Source organism: Triturus cristatus, chromosome 9 (genome assembly GCF_964204655.1).
Source record: "Triturus cristatus chromosome 9, aTriCri1.1, whole genome shotgun sequence".
Lineage (NCBI taxonomy): Eukaryota > Metazoa > Chordata > Amphibia > Caudata > Salamandridae > Triturus > Triturus cristatus.
The window spans coordinates 1032746326-1032752287 of NC_140592.1; positions in this window are offsets into that span (position 1 = coordinate 1032746326).

Genomic DNA, 5962 nt, shown 5'->3' on the forward strand with positions numbered 1-5962 from the left:
ACGATACACATAGCCGAACAGCGTCGGGGGGGGTACAGCCACCTTCCTTCTGCTAGACCGACCGAGGTTACAGCGCCCCAACGAGCACAATCCACGCTCCTTGCGCGCAGATACCGAGACATGGCACCGAGTACGCCACACACGGATGTCACCATCCTCACCCTACGCAGTGTATTCATATGCAAAACGTCACAATGCCCGATTGCTTTCCTACAGGAGACGCATCTCATTGCAAAAGAGGTGGGGAAACTACAGGCAAAGTGGCGGGGGATCATATGCGCTGATCTGAGTGCGACCGGGAACCCCGTTCCAGGAACTTCGGAGGGTGGTGGATAAAGACGGCTGATATGCACTAATGGAGGGCCTCTTAGACGGACAGGCGGTACTTCTTGGTAGCATTTATGCCCCCAATGTAGAACAAGACCAATTTTGGGATCACCTCACCGGGATACTTGCCCCGTTTGCCTCAATCCCCTGGATCTTGGGAGGAGACTATAATTGCACGCTTGATGTGCACCTGGACCGCTCGCACCCTCCCACGGCACACTCGCCAACACACAGGCAGACGGCTCGATTTCGGGCGTGGACTGCGCATTGGTCCCTGACCGACGCGTGGCGAAAACGCCACCCCCAGACCAGACAGTACTCCTTCCACTCCATCCCACATAATTTACGCGTACGTCTTGACCGATTCTTATGCTCCGCAGCCATACTGCCCAAAGTCGCCCACACAGACTACATGGGCAGGGTCATATCTGACCACGATGCCCACATTCTCCGGCTCAATTGGCGGCCCCCACACCCCCGGTCCCTTCTTGGCGTTTGCCACGGGACTGTCTGTCCGACCAGGTATTCCGGCACGAACAGGAGCGTAGTATCCAGGAGTATTTCACACATAATGCTGGTACAGCGTCTTCCACTCTGGTGGAATGGGACACATTTAAAGTCGTGGCCCGGGGAGAATGCATGAACCAAATAGCGGGAGTTAAACGGACATTAGAACAAGCGCTCACCAAGGCGGAACAGAACCTCGCCGAGCTCACCAAACACGATGCCACATCCGAGGGGGAGACACAGCCCTTAGCAGACGCAAAAACAGCATATCAGGCCGCCTCCGCGGATCTTCGCCGATATAACTTCAGATCGTACGCTACACAGATGCATAGGGAGAGGGACAAAACGGGCACTCTCCTGGCGTGGATAGCTCGGCAGGACTCGGATATCAAGCCCATTACAGAGATTATAGACTCCCAGGGGGCATTGGTGCGGTCCCAAGTCGAGATTTTGGAGGCTTTTCACGACTACTATGCGAGGATATATCATGACCCCGCCGCTGCCCCGCATGCCGCGGTGGAGCGATTCCTGGCCCCCTTAATTATACCAAAAATCTCACGGACGGATAAAGAAGCCCTGGACTCGCCAATAACAGCAACAGATGTGATCCAGGCCTTACACGCCCTAGCCCGCAAGAAGGCACCGGGACTAGATGGGTTTCCGCTAGAATTCTACTCAACGTTTGCAACGCACCTGCTCCCTCGCTTGGTGGCGATGCTGACAACAGCGCTGGAGAAAGGAGAGCTGCCGACATCTATGCGAGAGTCAGTACTCGTGACCTTTTTAAAACCGCATCGAGATCCGCAGCAATTGGCCTCCTATAGACCCATAACGTTGCTATCCGCAGATTGTAAAATCCTCGGGAAGATTCTTGCAGATAGATACCTACAAATAATCTGCCCCCTGGTTCACCCGGACCAGTGCGGATTTATCCCTGGCAGACGCACCTCCCAGAACATACGCCGGGTTTTCCACATCCAAGACCAAGTGCAGGGGATTTACCCCCGGGCGGCCTGTCTCATCCTCGACCTTGAAGGCTTTTGATTCCCTCACGTGGCAGTATCTTTTCGCGGTCCTACAGTGTGCGGACATTGGTCCCACCCTTCTTGCATATACGCAACTTCTATACACTAAACTGACATCGCGGGTGCCCCTAGGCCGATATATCTCAGCAGCGTTTGCGGTTCAGAGAGGTACGATACAGGGATGTCCATTGTCCCCGTTACTTTTCGCCCTGGCAGTTGAACCATTAGCCATACGACTCCGCCAGGAGGGGGCTCATTGGGGCATCCCAGTTGGGTGTACAGTGCACAGTGTCTCTTTGTATGCTGACGATTTGTTAATCTATATACGTGATATCACGGACGACCTGACTCCCTTATGGGTGACTTTGACGGAGTTCGTGGCGGCCTCTGGGCTACGGGTAAATTGGGACAAATCCACGGTATACCCGCTACACCCGGGCCTTCCCCCCCCCCCTCAGGAGATTAGACTGGGAGCCCAGCACATCCCGTGGAGTGCGGAAGCCCCCCGGTACCTGGGGATTCGTCTCTACCACTCTCCGACGGATATTTTCGAGGGAAACCACGGTAAGGTGTTGGCGGGCGCTAGAGCTGCAGTCAGCTTTTGGAGGAGCCTCCCGTTGGCCCCAATCGGCCGAGTGGCTTTAGCCAAAATGATTATGGTCCCACGATTCTTATACTTTTTCACCAACCTACCAGTGATCCCGCCTAGAACCTTTTTTCGGGACTTGGGATTTACCCCCGGGCGGCCTGTCTCATCCTCGACCTTGAAGGCTTTTGATTCCCTCACGTGGCAGTATCTTTTCGCGGTCCTACAGTGTGCGGACATTGGTCCCACCCTTCTTGCATATACGCAACTTCTATACACTAAACTGACATCGCGGGTGCCCCTAGGCCGATATATCTCAGCAGCGTTTGCGGTTCAGAGAGGTACGATACAGGGATGTCCATTGTCCCCGTTACTTTTCGCCCTGGCAGTTGAACCATTAGCCATACGACTCCGCCAGGAGGGGGCTCATTGGGGCATCCCAGTTGGGGGTACAGTGCACAGTGTCTCTTTGTATGCTGACGATTTGTTAATCTATATACGTGATATCACGGACGACCTGACTCCCTTATGGGTGACTTTGACGGAGTTCGCGGCGGCCTCTGGGCTACGGGTAAATTGGGACAAATCCACGGTATACCCGCTACACCCGGGCCTTCCCCCCCCTCAGGAGATTAGACTGGGAGCCCAGCACATCCCGTGGAGTGCGGAAGCCCCCCGGTACCTGGGGATTCGTCTCTACCACTCTCCGACGGATGTTTTCAAGGGAAACCACGGTAAGGTGTTGGCGGGCGCTAGAGCTGCAGTCAGCTTTTGGAGGAGCCTCCCGTTGGCCCCAATCGGCCGAGTGGCTTTAGCCAAAATGATTATGGTCCCGCGATTCTTATACTTTTTCACCAACCTACCAGTGATCCCGCCTAGAACCTTTTTTCGGGACTTGGACTCCCTCCTTAGCATGTTAATATGGGGGTCCGCCAGACATAGAATAGGACTGAAAAAGCTACAGATGCCCACCACGCAGGGCGGCTTGGGGGCTCCCTCGTTCGAAGCCTACTTTTTAGCTGCGCAACTCCAGTGGCTATCTCACTGGACGGCAGACAAATACGTTGTGGAAACGCATACTATGACGGGGTGGATCTCTACTCTGGAGATATGGCGCCTGCTGCTCCCCGGCACTAAGCCGAAACGCACGTACCCCCTACAGGTGACGGTGGCACGGCGGTGTATGCAAAGGATTCACCGCATGTCCTCAGGGACACCGTTGTATTCCCCACTGGTCCCTCTAGTGGGATGGCCCAACCGGGAACATTATTACACAAGCGGCGCTCTTCGTACCTGGACATCCGCTGGCATCACGGAGATGGAATCCCTTTTTGAGGACGGGCAGCTTCGACCCTTCCACAATCTGGTGGAAGACTATGACCTGCCTCCAGGGCAGTTCCTGCTTCACCGTCAACTACTAGATAGCTACAGGCCATATCACGACCTTGCCAGGGGGGAACCACAAGCACACCCAGTCCTTCACACGATTCTACATCTGGGAGCGGGTTGCCATTTAACTTCCTGGCTCTATAAAGCCATAGGGGAGCTAACCATCAGACCACTGGAGACCTTGCGGGCCATATGGGAAACTGAAATTGGGCGCGTGCTTCACGAGAAGGAGTGGGAGAGGGCGCAGGACGCAGATTTCCAACACATGTTTTGGAGTTGCTCCATCATTCGAGCGTTCTAGCAGAGCGTTCACGCTGCTCTAAGTGACCTTACAGGGATTACTTCTATGAACACGTGGGAGGCCAGCGCCCTAGGTATCTTCCGAGTACGTAAGCAACAGAAGGTGCAGACTCGATTTCTCTCCCTTGCGTTGCTATTGGCCAAACGCAGTATCGCTATGTACTGGCGATCCCCCACGGGCCCCTCACTGGCAGCCTGGGTGGGTGCGACACATAAATGGGCAGCGGCAGAGGAGGAGACATTGCGGGAAGAGGAGGTGAGAGGGGTCTGCAAGAACCATATATCATTGGAATGCGCCCTGTTACTCTTCTGATTTAAACAATGGACCCCTGGCGAGAACCCCACAGGGGACACAGTCACGCTATTAGCCCCGATAGAGCAGTCACGCATAGCCCGATGGTGTCCAATATCACCGCTGCCAGAGGACCCTAAGAGAAGGTCCAAGCGCGATTCTTCGAGATGTTACACCCACACGACAGCTTCCACACTGGGTTACGTGGTCCAAAGGTGAATTTTCATGCCCCTCACCTAGTTTTAACCTATGTTACTCCCCGGTTCACATGACCTATTACTCATTCGTATCCCTGGGATGCGCACACAGGCTCGTACCGGATCATATAATTTATCTGATGAACCTAGGTCAGGACATACAGTTGGTGTATGATACCGTATACTATATGCCATAATTACTGGAAAGATGTGATTGATGTACGGTATATTCACTCTAAAAATGTCAAAAATATGTTTTAAAAAAAAATAGATTCAAGAAGTGAGAAATCTGCAGGTAGAAGTATTCATCAAAGACCAAGTTTCTTACCTTCGATAACAATCTTTTTGGTTGATACTCTACTTGCAGATTCCTCACCAATGAAGCCCACCTTCCTGTTCTGATGCGTGGCCATTCAATTTTTAATAAGATCCCAGTTTAACTATGGTATACTGTAACCTCCATCACTCTTGGCAGCTTCCTTTCCATGCCTGCAAATGACATCTGTGCATTGGGGTAGAGCCTTCTACAGCTCTGTGAGATTCCATCTGGATCCCAGAGCTCACCTATCAGAAGAGACCTATTTCAAGTTTAAGGAACTTGTCTGGCAATTGGGGAGATTCAGGAGGTAGTTTCAAATTTTCCAGTTCTTTTTTCAAACATACTTTAAATTATTAAAAGTAAAAGAAGCAATGTCAGACACCACCACCCCCCAGCCGCTCATGGCCTTTGGCCCGGCAGGGGATATGAAAAAGGTATACAAAAAAGTGATGGATGGAATTCTTGAATGAATCTCAGCTACTGGCATTTACTTGGGCTGCATCCCAGTCCATTGGTTTTTTTTTTGCACACCATACAACCTCAGTTTGGACCCAGCCATATGCACATCAATCTTGGCCCTGCTCCAATAGTAACCGTCTAGCCCTAACTACCAGTCAAGTCCTCTCTGAACTAGAACACAAGTGGCAAGTCCCTGCACCCAACCCTCCGCAAGCAGCCAGCCGCCCACAGACACCCCTCCACGTGTGACAATCTGACTTTAACCTATATTTTCTATCCGGCTCGCCTCAGGGTCGTCTATGCTGGCTCCACGGTGTTTTTCGCTACTGCCTCGGAGGCACAGGATTGGGCGGATCGTCAATGCACACGACAGTCCAAGACAGCAGCTGCAAGAGACCTGAACCCTAAGGTGTCACAGACCAGGAGGCACTCTCAACGGCGCCCACGCAGGGGTACGAGTGGCGGATCCCGATCACGTACCCAGGACTCCCCTGACTTGGAGCAGATCGTGAAGGAACGGAGGGGAGGCCCTGCAAGCAGTGATCGATCTGCAAGCGTCTC